The sequence below is a fragment of the Caloenas nicobarica genome, chromosome 3 (genome assembly GCF_036013445.1).
Source record: "Caloenas nicobarica isolate bCalNic1 chromosome 3, bCalNic1.hap1, whole genome shotgun sequence".
Lineage (NCBI taxonomy): Eukaryota > Metazoa > Chordata > Aves > Columbiformes > Columbidae > Caloenas > Caloenas nicobarica.
Window position 1 is genome coordinate 90,022,130 of NC_088247.1, and position 18,502 is coordinate 90,040,631.

The window sequence follows — 18,502 nt, forward strand, 5'->3', positions numbered from 1 at the left end:
ATTTCCTTCCTGCCCCCTCTTGGAGGGGTTTTCTGTCCAAAAGTGTAAAAATTACAAATCCCAAAAAACTGCAACCTGGGCTCTACCTAGAGAAACTTTTAGATTGTTCATTCCATAAATAGCTCTTAGAGGCTGTCTGACGTCAGAGGATTTGGAAAGAGAGGCTGGTCTGAAAGTGAAAACAGCAGCAGTTCCAGTCTCACTACAAGAGCACAGCCAGTGAGAGGAGCAGCACAGGCATTTCTCTATGTGGATTATAGGACTGCAGAACAGCGAGGAACTGCGCAGAGACACAGGCACTACAATGTAAGTGCAGCTGCTGCAGCAAATCTTCTCACGTTTTTGCTTGTTTTCAAGAACAAATCCCTGGAAGTATCACTTGTCTTTCTTTCCTTTCCTTTTTTTTTTCCTTTTCTTTTCCTTTTTTTTTTTTTTTTTAAATAAAATCCTCTGAAATATCCTGAAGCCAGCTTGGCAGCACACAGGATTCAGGTTTAGCTTGATTGCTTCTCCTAAAGCTATGCAGAGAGGCTAATAGTTCAGGCTTTTGCACTCTTCTATATGTGGATGGGGGTGACAGGGTATGAGGGAGTTTGAAGGAGGGAGAGAGAGGGAAGGACAAATCTCAGGAAGACTACAAAATTAACTGAAATTCAGCTCCTTCAATGTTCTGGTAGCAGGACAGCAAAATCCCAAATAAGCCCCAGGCAGAATCTAGCTTCCTTAGGCAACTCCACAATGCAGGATTTCTTTTTTAACTCTTTAATCCATTGTCATGTTGTGCAGAAGGCATGTTCTTTCCTTATGAAGACGACAGGCAATTTCCTGGCTCCCTGATAATGAAGTGCTGTCCCACTCTGTTTGCCAGGCTGCTGACAATAACAGATCCTAACATGAATATGGTGTGTTGCTCACTAAATCTAAGAAATTTATCACCTTGAGCCTGTACTAGCTTGATACTAAGAGCTCTCCAAATAACCCACTGCTTCCGCAGAGGAAAGAGGCATCTCTCACATCCAAAAACTAGCTGTAACAGGGTCATACATGAAGGAGGCAGCTACTACAAAGAGAATCTCCCTGTGAAAAACTTGCAGAAGTACTGCTACAGACACATGGCGCAAGTCCTAAGGAAAGTAGTGATTCTTAATACTTTTTATCTATTTGTTTATCTATTTTACCTCAGCAGTCCAGAGATTCCCAAGCATACTGCATAAGAAGGTGGTGTTTTCTGTGGTGTACTGAGTTGTATTTGTTTAAAATTAAAATTCAGTGCTGCATTCATGTAATTAACCTCATCTCCCCCACCTCACACCTGGATGTCCCTTCTTCATTCCCAGGGCAGAGATGGGAGCAGTTCTGCAGACAGCTGTGGAGGCAACTGCCCTCTTTGCTGGCATCTTCCTCAATGAGACCCATGACAGAAACATTTCCCCACGCGGGTGGAAGAGTTTGATGCCTCCTGTGTGAAGCTGACATACTCAGCTAGCATTTGTAACTTTAGAAAGCTCTTTGCCAGTGAGAGGGTGGTTGTTCTGTGCAGTTGCTGGAAGGAGGCATGACGCCCTTGAACATAAACACAAAGCTGGGCTAAGAAGCAAGAGCTATGCGAATTACACAATATAGTGCACTGTGCTGTTAGGAATTGGCTTCAGCCAGCAAGCAGTCACAAGAAAAGCTGATGTGAGTCAGTGCTCCCTGGGCTGAGCTGTTTTGGTAATGGAATAAATCTGCAAATACTTTTCCTCTTGAGGGCAGCAGAGTGGGTTGCTGGGGCAAGGAAAAGGAAGTAAAGTAGGAAAAGTGAGAACTGGGAGAAGGGAGTTTTGCAAAGATGTCCCCTGCAAAATGCAACTGAGCAAGTGCAGTTTGTGCTAAAAGCAACTGCAGGTTGATGTAACCACTGTACTGGCTAATGTACTGGGCAGATGTTCAAGGTCTAATCACCACTAAAGGATGCCATGCCATGCCATGCCATGTAAAGCAAGCTAGGCTGAGCTGGAGAAAAAGCAACTGTAAGGAAGCATGTGTTCTCAGAGCCAGATCCTGCTGGGATGCACTTTTAAGTGAAGTCTCCAGACTTGGAAGGAATCAGTTTGGAATCTGAGTTGCCTTATCAGGACATATCGGAATCCTTTTCTCTTCCTCATTTATTTCTTGCTAGATTTTTTTTCCAGTAGCCTAGCAGCTCCTTTTCCAATAAGCTGCTTTATTTTCTTAGCAACACTCTAATCACATTGGCTGGCAATGCAAAAGAAAAAAAAATCCTTAAGAAATATAGTAAATTGTTAGATACCTATACCCTCCAATAAAAGCTTGAGAGCTGTTACAGCCAAGAAAAGTGCTTGGCAGCCACAGACGTTTTTACCTGATTCAACCGTTAACCTGTCTGACATGCATTGAGCAATACGGAACTAATATATACCGAACTGCTGAAAGCTGAGAGGGTGAGAAGAGGAACTAAGGAGGAGATAATTCCAGATTTGGGGTGTTTTAAGCTGACTGCTTCCTGTCTGTCTCACAATTCCTCTCTCTGTCCTCCAGCTCAGCATCCCACTAGTGAGTGACACTACCTGCAGGGGTGGGCTGTTTGTTGTGGTTCAGAGGGAAAACTGCACACTGAGTGGAAGGGTGGGAGGAGGAATGGGAAAGGACATACTGATCTGGTAGGAGACAAGTCTAGTGTCTCATGAGAATGCATGGGACATCATTCAGCATCCTCGAGTTTGCATTAGGTTATACCAGCCAGGAAATTGCCATTTCTTCTACTGGTGGACACTGACCCTGGAAGCAAGTGAAGCACAATATGGACAGGAAAGACAACTTTTCAGCTTTGCTTTGTAAAACACAAAGCAATTCCCTGTTGGAGTTTATGACAGTCACAGTACAACCCTGAGGTTTTAAAAGTCTATATTATGTGTTGTGAAGTGCAGTCTCATGGTTTTACAGAGCTGAGTAAGCAAATTCTCTGAATATCCTAGTGGCCTTACCACACTGTGTCACTTGTCTGTTGCTATTGCTGTTGTTTATGTTAGTCGTGCTCCTTATGTGTAACGGAGATCATTCTGTTCATCTTGAAATCAGTTGCAAAATTTTTCCTTACCAAATCCAGACATGGCATGCACTGACTGTATTTTGTTGGCAGGGAGTCACGACAAGAGTTGAACAGCATCTTGAAGGCATCTCCCAGATAGTTTGGGTTTACTCCATCTGCCTTAGCTAACATAAAATTCCCCCAAGGTCCAATGGAATCCCAGAAACCCATCTAGTCACTCCAGGCCAGCCATCTGACCTAGCGATTGAGCAATCAGGGGACACCATTTCCTGACACTTAGGAGAAGGATATGTGGGAGGTTTGGCTCTCAGCACTTTAATTGCTGTGAATTTTCAAACCTGGGTCAATCCTATGGAGATCTGACCTCTTCTCTCTTCCCTGCCCCTGCAGCCCCTAGGCAAGCACAGCATGTTCCTAAATTAAAAGAAAGTTGACTGCTCTGACTTTCTTTGGATGAAAGAGTTTACTTGTATTTTTCCATGCTTTTTGTTGTGTTGATGATTGACAGTGATGTCTCTTGTGGCTTTTCCATTTTACCAGTTGTGTTCCCTAATATCAAGCTCATTTGAACTGTGGCATTTGCAGAAAACTGGTAGTAGTAGGAGTCAGTATATATACTAACATGCAGTATATCCGACTCATTTCTCATCTTTCTGCAATTCCACTTAACAGTGGAGTTACTTCTCTTTGGCAGTACTCTGAGTCATTATCAGGCTGAGGACTTGTTATCTTCCAAACTCTGTGTAGGTATTATCTTTCATAACGCTATGTAAATTAGTTAAATGGGATTTATTTGGTTGGATTCTCAGCCAGTGCAAATAGATATGGGGCCCTCAGTCTAGCTATGACAAATGCATTCCAGCTGAGGATTTGGCCCAGTGTCTTCAGACTGGTAATGACTAACTTGAAGTGAAGACAGTGCAAGTCTGCCCTCATCTGTACTAGTGAAAGTTTTTTGTAGCTCTGTATTGTTCAAGAAACTTATTCCAGGCTTCAAATACAAGTAAGTTCAAGTAGCATCAGAATTTGGTCCAGAGAAACTGAGGCCCAAGTTGTGCAAAGTAACCTGTAATTTTGGCTCTTTATTTTTAGTGTCTTGTTAAGGCACCAAGACACTCAAAAATTGAGACGGCCAAAATTATAAGCTGCTTTTCAAATGCTGGCCAACTGACTTGGGCAAATCTACATGGTGGATTTGAGTCTTCTCACATACTACTTTTTAAAGGAGTGTAACTCTTGGAAGGTTAGTGGAGTTACTGCTGGTTTACAGCAGTAGAAGTCACAGAGGAATATGTCCCATATTGTGGGAAGCTCCTTCGAGCTTTGGTGTGTCAGTCCTGAACTCATATTCAGTTTTTCTTGACTCATCCAGGATGTGTGCTACTTTGATTTGCTGAGAACCACATAGCCATATGCCCATGAACACACCACATGCTGAGCAGCTCTATTGGTAGTGCAGCCTCAAACTTTCTTAGTGCTTTGTGTTAAACTTGTACCTGATGATGGTCAAACAGGCTTTTCCTTCCCTTTGGCTTTCTGTCCAGTTTGTATGTTGCTCAAAGTTCATGTTCTATGTTAGATTTATTTTTTCAATTTGTGTTCGATGTGATATTTTAATACGTAAGATTTTGGCTTCTCTGGTGACCTCTATGGTATCAGGTAATGTCTCCTAGTAGAAGGAGTTTTCTAGACTTGGGACAACATGGAATAACAAAACTGACTAGGAGAAGCTCATGGGTTTTGGATTTAATAGGAAAATTATTCTGAGAGTATTGCAGGCTTATACCAGTGATAAGGTTTCTCTGGAGTTAAGAATTAGAGAGACTTACGGTGGAAAGAAGGAAGTAGATAAGAAAGGGGGGATATCAGAAGGCTTGCTGGAATTCAGGGAGTGGGAGCTGGAGATCAGAAGGATGTGTTTGGACTGTGTGTAAATGGAAATAGAGGTAACCTTGAGGAACTGAGAAAAACTTTGGCATCAAGAGAGGAATGGGCTCCCTCCCTGAATAACAAGTGCCTGCTCATTTCCCAGTTTTGCTGGCTTCAAAATAATAATCACTGAAGTTGATATTTCTGCTCACAGGCTTTGAAGTTCTCATTTGTTTTTGTTGAAGTGTATTTTTCTCTTCACTGTGTCCCAGGATGACTTAAATTCAGGCAAGGCATGTGCCAGACCAGCTCTTCTTTCAATTGAGGACAAAGCTGATTTGTGAGACCTAACAACTCCCTTCTATCTCCTTGGTATATTACATTTTTAAGGAGGCATAAACAAAGACTCATTTTTACTGTTATGGCTTTTATTATTCAAGGCAGCGAACAAGCCTGATTTCGGAGGCTTTGTATTGTGTTTGCTGTTTGGAGAAGCAATGTTTTTAGCTGCTTAAACGATTGAATTAAGGAGCCATGAAGCCTTAAGAGATGGAAATTTACACAGTAGCCTGTTCATCCTTGAAGAAAGTGGTCAGGTCCAATTTAACTTTTTAAGATCAGATCTGAAGATCTGTTGCCAGGACACTTTCGTAAATTAAATACGCAAACACACACACATGCAAAAGGAGGAAGGAACATTTCTGCCAAGGAGCACGATCCAGGTTGAATTTCATTGCGAAAAAGGCATGCAAGGATACATGTCAAGGGTTTACTATCACGTGGCAAGATTTCCTTCTCCCAAGACAAACCTGTGGGAAGAGATGAAAAATTTTGGAGGATGGATCCACTGGTAGCTATTAAACATGGTCATCTGGCTGTACTCTCATCTCCAAGTCCTAAACAACTAAAAGGATTGAGCAGGGGCAGGATCAGACTATATATGCTATTTTTATATGCTTTCCCTAACCATCTGCAGTTGACCATTACTTCGAGGTCGGGTACTGGGTTACATGGACTTCTGATCTGACTCTATGTACTAGTTTTTATATTCTTGTGGTCTTCAAGAGAGAAAACACTGTGAAGATCCTCTGATGTTTTCACTATTCTACAAGGGAGAAGCAGTCATATCTGTAAGATGTGGACTGAGGAATCTGACCAGACACATCACAAACGTCCAGAAACTTATTCGCATTTAAGAGTCCTTTAAGTGTCAAGAATACACATGAATAAACTATACCTTCATTTCTAGCACTGTCTGTGTTGTCTTGCCAGTGAAAAAAGTGACCAGCATCTCTCCTTGTTCCCCAGTTCAAAGTGTATTCCAAAACGGGACAATTTTTTGCAGAGAGGATTTCATTTGCTAACCCCCGTTCAGTTATTTTTAGAACTGTTTTGCATTTTCTTTTGCGTTTAAATATTTCTCTTAATTTGAACATTTCAAACAGGCTTACTCATCATTAGTAAGATTGTGGCTAATAAATAACATATAAATAACAAATAGTTTGTGTGCTTCCATTTTCCAGGAAAATTCAATGCTTAAAAAATAAGAAGGCTATTTTTAGGTGTTTCAGGCTGGTCTTGAAAAATCATTAATCTCTTTGCATGCTCTTGGTCCTGCACTGTCATCTGTTTTCTTTCAAATCTCCAGAAGGCTGTGAAGAAATACGTGGGAATTCCACGTTGTTCTGCATCAGCCTGCCAGTTCTGCTTCTCTCCTTGTCAGGTCGAAGGGAACAACTTTTTCAAGAAAGAATGAAGCTACTGTGGACCTGAATAAGCATCCTTGTCTCTGCTGATCTGTACGTAGAATTTTCCTGGACTCTTGTAGAGGTGTAACATTATTTCCCTCTATTTTATTCCCCAAGAATATTACAACACTTAGTCCCTCTGAAAACATATAGTCAATAAATCATTACCCTACAATACAATATGTTCTGTACTTTCCACTGGTTTAAGATCAAACCCTGAATGCTGTGAGTATTGTATACTCATTAGCCAGATTGTTTCTGATGGAGCTGGGACAATCTCAATGGCCTGGTCCTATTTAACCAGTAGGAATTAATGATGAGGATTTTTTTCCTGTCTGCAATCCTACACAATACAAATATGTGAGGATAAGTCACATATATATAGGAATATAAATTTAGCAATTTATTCTTTGCATTCAGCACTTTCCTTTGGAAAATTTCCAAGCACTTTACAAATATTAACGGATTTATCATTTTGGGAAACAAAAAGGTACAGCTTTCTCAGATGCCTGAAACCTGATGGGAGTCTATACTACCATATAAATACTCTCACTACAGGTAGATTAGAGACCCATTTTCTTTAAGCTATCTTTATGTTCTCTGAAATGTTAGTTTAACAAAGCTATAGCAATTAAACTGAAATATTAGAACAACATCTTTATCATTATGTTGCATTTAGACTTCTGCCTGGCAAACAAGCCATGTATTTACCAAACTCATACTTCTCCCAGAACGCAAGTATACCATCCTACCGCAGAGTGGGTACTTCTCACCTTTCTTTCTCCCTCCCCCTATCTGTCTTCTGGCTTCCCAGAGCCTCAAGCTACAATCCCCAGTTCTTCTTCCTATTCTTCACTCTTCGTTTAGGTTTTTGTCTACACTGAGAATATGAAATTTAGGTACTGCTGATGATGACTGCAAGAGATCCACCCTAACTAGATGGAACGGTTTTATTTGTTAGATTAAACAGCATACATCTGCAGAGAGGGCTTTCCAGGTGTTGTGGTTTAACCCCAGCCAGTAACTAAGCACCACTCAGCTACTCACTCACTCTCCCCCTTGCCCCTCACTGGATGGGGGTGAGAATTGGAATGATAAAAGTGAGAAAATTAATGGGTTGAGATAAAGGCAATTTAATAGGTAAACCAAAAGCCATGTGCACAAGCAAAGCAAAACAAGAGATTAATTCACCACTTCCCATCAGCAGGCAGGTGTTCAGCCATCTCCAGGAAAACTGGGCTCCATCACATGTAGTGGTTACTTGGGAAAACAAGTGCCATCACTCTAAATGTTCCTCCTTTCTTCTTCTTCCCCCAGCTTTGTAGAGTGACCATGATGTCACATGGTGTGGAATATCCCCTTGATCAGTTGGGGTCAGCTGTCCTGGCTGTGTCTCCTCCCAACCTTTTGTGCACTCCCCTCCTTCTCACTGGCAGGCCAGTATGAGAAGCTGAGAAGTCCTCGACTGCTTAGCGACAACTAAAATGTTAGTGTATTATCAACATTGTTCTCATACTAAATCCAAAATGCAGCACTATATTAACCACTAGGAAGAAAATTAACTCTATCCTAGCTGAAACCAGGGCACCAACGCATTATTCCTCCTTACAAATGTTATCAGGAATGAGGCCATCCGCTGGTGCAGACAGTCTTTGTTTTCTCACTGAGTCACTGACCATTAAGCTGAGATGCCTGAACTATGAGTACCCTGCTTAAATCCATTTGGCAGAATTCTGACCCCCTCCAGGCAGGCGACCCCATCAGCATCTGCACGACAGATGAAAGAAAGCAAGATCTTGACCAAACATGAGGGGACTTTAGTCTTTGCTACTTTTGCAGCCATGTATACAGCGGGAACCAATTAAAGTGTTTCTAACAGCTGAATGCACAGAGAGGCAGATGCTCTGATCTGTCAGCATCCTCCTGCACTGTTATGCAGGGATAGAGTAATAACGATGTGATGGCCCTGCCAATATGAACTGTCTTCCAGCTGTGCCCTACTGAGATGTGAACTTGCCCTCATTGCTTGTTTCATACTTCTACTGCCCTGTGGGTCAGGTATCCCAATGAGTGAATCTCTCTGGCTCAATTGTAGAGGCCCCAAAATGTGTTGCCAATGACAGAAGTACAAAGCTTGACCTTAGCCTTTCATCTTCAGCAGGACTCAGGCAGTCTGCATGAATGTTACAAAGTCTTCGACACTCACCATTACTAAGTTATAGGGAGAAAAACAGATGCATTTTCTGACTAGGTGAAATTTTCCTTGGGGGACCCATGAATTGTTTTCCAGCTGTGTCTGGGCTTATCTAGAATAGCTTCATGTGCCTGCTGGGGAACATGTGTTAAGCTATAAATGTCCTACTGTGCCCTTCATGACACATTTTATGTTTAAACAGAGGCAAAATTTAGCAAGCAACTCCTCACTGCCTCATCCCCTGCTTACTTACAGTGGTGATGTTTAGTATGTTCACATCTATCAGGACATCTTCAGAGGCCCATACTCTTTCTGATTTACGCACCTGTTTGTGTAGCTAAGCTACTGTGAAATGGGAGCCTTATCCAAGAAAATACTTACTGTAAATACAAGCTAGAGTTGACCTAACATAATATATTAATATTTTCATATGGTATCACTGTACTTTTTAATAAAAAGCAGTTTAAGAATTATGCTTCAACAGTCTTGAGAATGAATTTTTCAATTACCAGCCTCAATTTTTGCAAAATATATCAATATACAATTCAGATTACATACATATAAATATTTTGGTTTTACTCACTTTGACATAAAAATATTATCTGTAGCTGTACGTATTTTTATCCACTGGGCATGAATATTCAAACAAGAGTGAACTAATTTATGATATCTAGAATCAGATATCAGAGGTCAGGGAGATGATCTTATATCTCTGTCCAATGAAACATCTCATTTGTCGTTTGTCAGCTTTAAACTAAGACTGAAAATGTCTGCCTCACTTCACACTGGAAAACTTACCTAATTCTGCTTCCCACTGGTCACTTGAAAAGTCTCATGTTCTTGTGTGACCGTATTGGAATAAATGTGCTGTGGAATCTGCTGGACTACGTGTCTGTCATGCAGTTGTCTGTGATTGTAGGAAACAGAACGTTATGACCTCGTAGTCCTGTACTCCCATGAATGCACATGACACAGAATCCAACTGACCACCCTAGAGGTTCTGGTGACATGTGGGAGTGCAGCAAGTTAAAATGGAAGCAGATGGCAAAAAAGTCCCCTCTGTGTTTTGCCTTGTCTTTTCTTTCAGGGATGTTGCCTTAAGTCTTTGATCCAAATAGCCTGCTGAGGAAATATGTCTCCGAGCTATGATGAAACAACACTAGGAAAGCTGTGTTCAATTCTGGGTACTCAATACTAAGTGGTTACGCAGTGATGGGGAGAGATAGGCAACCTTCGTTTTTTCTTTGAGCACTTATTAGTCATGGTCTCTTGGGATTCTTTAGCTCTTTCAGGAGTAAACTTAATTCACAAAGAAGCTAGAGGGAGCTGGCCCATTTGGTGCCAGACTGGGGAGCAACGCCTCCAGAGAAATGGGAAATACTCTTTGACATCTATTAGACTTTCTCCCATTGTTAATCTTGGGCTTGTTTCTGCTGGCTGGCCACTGCCTTTAACTGCCATTAACTGTTCGCACGACTCAGGGTATGTGCTTTCCACTGTGCATGCTATCTATCTATCATTTTATCTATCTATCTATCTATCTATCTATCTATCTATCTATTTATCTATCTCTATCTATCCCTATCATCTATCTATCTATCTATTTATCTATCTATCTATCTATCTACATAGTTACCTACCAACCTACCTACCTGCTTGTTTGTTTGTTTGCTGTAATAGAACAATTCAGGCTGCATGGGTGTGTAAACTTTATTTTCTAGGTTTCCTGTTTACACTGTGTGACCCTATGTCCATGAGGTCTCTAGGTTCCTATATTTGTTGTGTTTGGACTTTTAGGGGTGAAGTTCTCACCAGCATTTTGGAGGCTTGTTTCTAGGGCCTGATTTTGCCATTTGTTGTGGATCATACACACTGCATCCTATGATGCTAATAGGGTGGGGAATAATGGGCTCTTTACCCACAGTAAAGCTCCCTGACAAATTCACTCATGGGTGTCACAAAAGCCATTTTCCCAGTTCCATGATACTTGGAAGCAGTCTAAAAATTCTCCAGGTAGAATAAGATGCCTTGTTAGATTTGTTTAGTAGGCTGGACTTCAGTTAAGTTCTGAATGTCCCATGAAGCCGTGAGGTCACAGAGAATGTTGTACTGCTCCTAGGCAAATGCACCCAGACTTGAGTTTGTTCAGCGGTGATTGTGCATGGTTTTTAAAACACCCGGGCTCACTTTTACATATTCACTGAGCAGAGACATACTAATCACTGCATTATATTGGCGTCTGCATATCTGACACACCCAGTGATTTGTTTGCAGACTTTCCCACACCCTCAGAGTTGCCACCTCTTAGTTTAGGTCATTTTTACCATGGCTGTGTCAGATGTCATTTTCCCTCCAGACCTTTTTGGGTGTAGCTGATTGCAGCAGGGAGAGAGGACAACACGAGGCTGCCTTTTGCAACTCACCTGAGTTGCATCATTAGACAGCATTCAGGCCATTGGACTAGGTGGTCATTGGAGGTCTCTTCCAACTGAACTATTCTATTCTATTCTATTCTATTCTATTCTATTCTATTCTATTCCATTCCATTCCATTCCATTCCATTCCATTCCATTCCATTCTATTCCATCCCATTCCATTCCATTCCATTCCATTCCATTCCATTCTATTTTTTTTGCTGTGTACTTCTATCCATATCGTTACAGTTGTTCTTCCTTTTTGCCTTCCTTTCTTTACCCAGCAGAGGAACATGGTAGTCATGAGAATCTAATATGGGCCTAACTATACCTCACCACAATGAACCACTGGGCCAACACAGGACTTTCATTTTCTTATTGCCATTTGGTATCAGTAGGAGTATTTTTTATATTTATGTTTCACTGGGCCTGTCTGATGTATCAAAAAATCGGTGTGCTTATGTTTAGTAGTATTTTATGAACTTTTTGTCTTGCTTGAACTGTGTCAGCTGTTGGAGGTCCTCTGCTGTAAAATGTGTCAGAGCTGACTAAGTGGCCCCTTATCCTGCCTGCTTTGCTAATTGTGCTGAGCCAAGTAGTATCTACTAGATAGGCAAGCATGGAAGGTAAAGAAGGTTTTTGTTAACTCAGGGAAATGAGTGAATTATAGATGGGAGCTATGCTGCTGGTTTGGCCAATAATTACAGGCTGCAAACTTCACAAGTTCCAAAAGCCAAGCAACTTCCACCTTGCTTAATACTTTGGCAAGATATGAAGCAGTGCTTATCCTTTAGAGGCATGTATCAATTTTGATTTGAGTTCAAGACAGAAATCTGAAGAATTTGATATTATAGGATATCAGAGTTTCTTGCCTGTGTTCCACAGTGCGTTTAGCACTAAACTAGTCCTCCCTTAGGAAAAGATTCAAGAGTTTAGACTACTAGGAAGCATAACTTACAGAATAATGATTTTGGTCAGTACTTTACCTGATTCAGTAAAATGTATCATTCTCAGAAACTTATCATTAGGTGCACTACAAAGAGGACACAGCCTAATATAGCTGCCTTTGATTTCTGGTTTCTCTTTGTCTTCTAGCTTCTTGAGACTTAGTTCTGGCTGCACCTTTTCACAAAAACAGTCATTTGTTTCTGACTCCCCACACACCTTAATAAACTGTCGTCTTCCAAAAAGTGTTAATATAGATGGCCCCTTGCATTCCACCCCTCTGTGTCTGAGAGTTGTGTTACAGTGGGCCAATTACAGGACCAAATTTATAAATTTAGGTTAGGTGTGGGTTCTTCAGTTTTTGTGTTCAAAATTTATACAATTTGTGCTGTGACCCAAAGACTCAGAACACTTTAGTTATAGTAAACATTGGCTTTGACATGTAGGGCTTTTTTTTTTTTTTTTTTTTTTTTTTTCAGAAATGTTGAGCATCCACATCACCTGTTGACTTCAAAGGGAGTTGTGGGTGTGAAAGCATTCAGTCTCTTGCCCAAGGTCACTGTGACAGTCAGAATCAGAGCTCCACAGAGCAGTTCCCGGATCCAAGTAAATAAACTTGTATGAAAAACTGGTAGAAACCTCTGAGCTACGCAGAGAACCTGTGTAGCTGCACCACCAGCAATGTGTCTTGTATTTCTTAATACAACTTAAACAACTGCACTTTCATAATAATAACAGCTATTGCCACCTATGCAGCGACCGTAACTACCAACTGAGTAGGAACTGTTGTCCACTACTGAAGTCACCTCTTCCATTGTAGTGATTTTTTTAAAAAATATCACGTCTTGGGAAACATTTGGAATGCCCCTTCTATGTTGGCTTGACACTGACCTACCTGCTTGCAGAGTGCGAAGCACTGCTTCTTGGTTTTCTTTCCTGAGAACTTACCACGGTTGGCTTTGTGCCAAAGAGGTGGGTGACCAATGCAGCAAGCCCTGCTTTTTCATATCCACTTCGGTAAGTTTAAGGTTGCCTGGAAAACCGAACAGCTGTGGAAAGCAGCATGTTGGAGTGGTGCCACGACCTCATCCTTCCTTATAGTGTCAGCTGAATTAGCTAGGGAGTTCTGGCTGCACCTTTTCACAAAAAATGGTCATTTGCCTGAGCTCTCATTAGCACACTCCAGTGATCAGGGTGCACCATGCTGTGCAAAACCTCAACATACTTCAGGAATAATGTAATCTACGTTTTTGTCTGAGGTCTAGGCATGATTTGACTCATGGTGATTTAGAGCTGAAATAGAAGTAAGGCTGGAGAAGTGGGCTAAACATTTTTCTCATTTAGCTGAGTTGTCTAAACACTGGAAACTAAGGTGAGCTTATGCAGAGACTTCTAACATTAACTCTGAGTCAGGCATTATTATACCTCTTTTAGAGAGTACAGAGTTGGTAACATGAATTGGCTTGCCCATGCCCACACAGAAATGCACAGCTAGTGTCAGCATTACAAGTTGGTTACTCAGAAACACACAGATGTACAACATGTATCACACTTCTTCCCACTCCTACTTGCTGTAAAGATTTCTTGCAAGGGATCAGATGCATACTCCTTGTTCTCTTGCTGTCTTCCGTGAGTATGATTGTTCTCTTTTGATGTAATTCGCTTTTTAATATAAAAGTCTTCATGAGTAAAGTAATGCTTTTCAATGCGTACAGTTTCATGATCACTGTAGAAATACAGTTCCTCGAGTCTGAGAAAGTTTGTACCTGTAGAGCTTTCTGTTGTTCACTCTCTGGGTAAACCAGTAGACACTGGTGGAAAGTGAGAGAGGACATATGAAGATTTGCAGAAGTGGCCAAAGGAAATTTTCCTGGCCATAGCAAAGCACAACACTAAAAATGAGAGGCAAATCAATTTAAATGAAACCAGTAAGTTCTAAGAGGTTTAGAAAACTTGAGGTTGATGCTGAGGTTGAGACTTAGGTTTCCTGTCTGTTGACAATTTATGAATCCCTTTGCCTCTCCCTAGATGTTGGGTATAACTGTTCGTGTCAACTTTCCTACAGCCTGGAGCAGAATCTGCAGGCCCTTTCCTTTCAAGCCTTTGGAATTTACATAACCCTGCAATTGTAGCAATGCAAAATGTGGCTCTGGTTACAATAACAAGGGGTTAGGGAACGTAGGGAGAGATTGTAGCGGCAAAGGCATAAAAGCAAAACAAAACAAAACCCTACATGCTGTTTTAATTTCCAGCAGCCACGTGAGAACTGTCCTGCAGTTCCTGGCTATAAATAAATCTCTGCCGTCATAGGAAGACAAAAAACCAAAACTGTTCACATTCCTCCTAAATTTTGTTAAGGTTATAAAAAATAAAGGAAAGGTAAATATTTCAAAAGTGGAGTGTGTCTTTGCTGAGGAATGTCAAATTATGACTCAAGGGGGTTGATATTTGCATCAAGTGAAGAAATTTGGCATTAAACCTCTCTTCCCCTGCTCCATCTCCACCAGCTCTTTTGAGAAAACCACTTAGGACTGCATATGGATAATGTGCCAGGCGATGCTGCTGAAAGCCCCAGGGGTTCATTGCCCTTATGTCAGCTGAGGCAGGAACTTTTTTTGAGATGAATGAGGACTACGCAGAAGCATGCCTGTTGCTTCTTGTCAAATGTTACATCTTAGTGCTCTTACATGTTGTACTAGGAAGATGGGGACTTGGTGCCAGGGTTTTTCCACTTCCTGGTAACTTGGGGTTAGGACTGTAACTTGGGGTTAGGACTGTAACTTGTTTCTTTGAAGAGATGCAGAAATAATGGAAATGCTCTTCATGCCTTTTTTCCAGCTTTGAGTTTTCATTTATCAGACACAACTTGAAGGATGGGCTGGATAGAAGCTTGTGAAAGGTATTAAACACATGGGGTAGAACTGTGAGAATTTTCATTTCATTTGCTCTTCTACAGAAAACAACAAAAACAAAACCAAACACAAACATGCAAACAAAAACCTCACACACACACAAAACCAAACCAAACCAAAAATCACATGCAATGTAAGTGGTGAAATAGATATGGTAAAAACCCCCAACATTCTTAATTTAAGTTTTTTCTATTCTTATGACTGCTCTTGTATGTGAAAAAATGTCGAAGTTAGCGAAGACTACTCAAAGAGGCAGCCCTTGAGAAAAAAACTAGGTTTAATGAGGACGGATCGAGTCCATAGCAATAGCTTGTTTCCTTTTTTTTTTTTTCCCCTAATTCCAAAAGATAAGTGTTGTGAAATAGGCTTATCTTGCAAACTTTTGCACATTGTTAAGGTTGGAAGCTTCTAGCAGGAGTGTCAAACTCATTTTCAACAGAGCCCACATCAGCCAGCTCAGCAGGAATAGTTACATTTATACAGTCCTAAAATTACATTAGGCACTTTGAAGGAAACCGCGAGGCTGATGTGGCCCCCAGTGAAAATGAGTTTGACATCCCTGCTCTAAAGGTTATCCACTGTCACTGTTTCTTCTATCATGTGCTGCTTTCATGCAAGACTCAGATGCCAGGCCTCCAAAACGCCTGGTATGTGTGAGATTTAGGCATTTCAGGGAGTGACCTCTCCAATCAGATTGGAGATGTTATTTCATTTCTTTTATGAGCAAACCTTGCTGTAGCTGTTGCCTAACCTGAACTGACCTGAACAGTACCAGTATCTTCTCCCTCTGCCATCAGGAAGACAGGATGCTGCAGCAGTTACAGTGCTGGGAGCAATAGAGGATTCTGACTTCAAGAACAAACAGACAAAAGTCAGTTTTAATAAGAAAGAAAAGCCAAGCCAGAGAAACACAGAAAATATAGTACGAGAGTACTACTATGTACTCAGCAGGTAGTGTGTGTTCCTGTCTAAACAATAAGGCCTACCTGAAGCATTCATTATTGGCCCCATTTGACTCACTGGGAAATTAGGCAAGAGAAAGAACTAGGCTGCAACATGGCAAGTCCAGGGACGAGGTCTCCTTACTTTTGGGGAGTACAGTCAACATGAATTCATGTGCTGTTGATAAAAGGTACTGTGTAAAGCAGTACCATTATCTTCTCTGCTCCATTTTACTGCAGTTTTCCCTCTCAGTGTCACTTCTAGAATCATAACTTCTCAAATTAACTACACAATTCAGCTGAGGACAGACAAATAGTAACACACTTCCCAATGTAAACTCTTCCTGCTCTTTCAAAAAATTAGCCCCATGAAATTTTTTCAGCAACATCAAAGACTTAAGAGGAGAAGAAATAGAGAATCTTGATATCAGGTTCCCTCTTCCTTGCATTAAATCTAGCCTGCTCCTACAGACTTTCAGTCTCAAATGAAATGTCTCATTATGGATTGATATATAGGTGTGTTTTTCCAGCTATACAGATTAATTAGCAGAAATAGCAGTGGCTGTACCACTGGTTGAAAATGTGAACAGTGTTTTGATTCTCTCTGTTAAAGTGAGGAATGGGTTTTATAGACCTGTGAGACAAAGTGAGAGATTGAATGAATGAACACAGATGTAAGGTACTGTAAAGTTTTTATTTCTGTGTATTTCGGATGACCGCATTTTTCATAAGTGATTAAGCCATGAGTGAATGACTCAGCTCCTCCCACTAAAAAAGCCAAATGCTTGCTCAGTATCATCAAAGTTTTTTTATTTCTGCCCACTTACTTTGTTATTTCATGTATTTATTAAATTTTGCCTTGCTTTTCCCTCTTTTAGAAGACATAAGCTATTGCGGAAACCCTGTCACTAGCCAGGACAGGGTTAGTTATGTGACCACACATTGATATGGCTAAAATGTGCACAGAAAGCTTTTGAAAAATGTACGAGGATCACTTCATTGCAGAGTGAGATGCTGCAGCACTGACAGATGCAGACATGAATGCAGAATCAAACAGCGAGTGCTCCGTACCAAAAGTAGTGCTACAGAAATAAGCAGGCCTGCTTGGTAAGGAAGCTTAGAGTTACTACATGTGGCTAAACAAAGGTATGGGCATCGGTTCAAGTCGAGTTTCAGTCGATTAGAATGAAAAACTGTGACAGTTGCAAGTGTCATATGGATGAGAAGATGTAATGCCATATGAATTGCATGACTAATGATAGCTTCTTTGGGAATACAAGGACAGACTAAATCATTAAGTGGTAACGTAGGGAATGAATGAAGATAACCTTTAGCAGACAGCCTTAGGGTAACCAGGGCCATGGGAGGTTTTCTCTATATTAATGAGATGGAAAACTTTAGTTGAAGCTTCTTTCTAGGAAAGTAAAGCTCCAAGTCTTAAAATGTGGTCTAATGTTTCAGCGTGGTGAAGAGTACCAGGCAGCAAGACTGGAGACTGGGATGGAAATATTAACACCAGCAAACTGGGAAGGAACTGTGGTTTGTAGGGAAACTGATTTAAGTTGACCCTGAACTGTGGTGTTGCTTTGAATGGACATGAGGCCTCCCATAATGGGCTATCTTTGAATTTGCAAGTGTTCCCTGGAAAGCACAGGAAGGACAAACTGCAGCAGAGGAGGAGCCTTGTGTTGCTGTGAAGTGAATGTCATCCAGTGGATGATAACATCTGCTTGAGACTACCTCATTGTAGGGATGGACAATGAGCCAGTTGAGAGCTTATGGGTCAGGATTAGTGGGGAATACTCAGAGACTTGATGATCTTAAAGGTCTTTTCCAACCTAAATGATTCTGTGATTCTACTCAAGTCTTCTTCACTGTGGTCTTGTCTTGAAGTATTCACCTTCAGAAGTCCTAGGCCTCTGAGACCAGCAGCAAAGTATGTAGCAAGGAAGACTTAACCTTGATGGATGAGGACTGGGTTAGGCAATATTTAAATAAACTAGACAAGTAAACAATTAAGTCCCTGGAACCTGATGGGATACACGCACAAATGCTGAGGGAGCTGTCTGATGTCATTGTGAAGCCACTCTTGATTAGCTTTGAAAGGTCATGGCCACTGAAGGAGGTTTCTGAGGACAGAAAATAATCAACTTCCATTTTTATCTTCAAGAGGGACAAGAAAGAGGATCTGGAGCACTACAGGGTGGACAACTTCATCTCAAATCCTCGGGAAGGTGATGGAGCAAACAACCCTAGAAACCATTTCCAAACATATGAAGGACAAGAAGATGACTGGGAGTAGTCAGCACAGACCTATCAGGAGAAATCACGTATGACCATCCTGATAGTCTTTTATGATTAGATGATTTGTTTTGTAGATATTCTTTACTTTAATTTTAATAAGGCTTTTGACACTTTCACGTAATA

At 41.0% G+C, this 18,502-nt stretch overlaps 1 protein-coding gene across 2 annotated transcripts in view; it reads left to right on the top strand.

The window, feature by feature from the left end:
• The first annotated feature begins 211 nt into the window (after positions 1–211).
• Positions 212–18,502, top strand: part of DAAM2 (dishevelled associated activator of morphogenesis 2) — a 211,666-nt gene continuing 193,375 nt past the window's right edge. Inside the window, exons 1-2 of one of the 2 annotated variants that reach the window (XM_065630842.1) lie at positions 212–306; positions 6,645–6,720. The gene's annotated coding sequence lies outside the window, so the exon portion shown is untranslated. The remainder of the gene's footprint in view (positions 307–6,644; positions 6,721–18,502) is intronic. The other variant, XM_065630840.1, reaches the window with a different exon arrangement.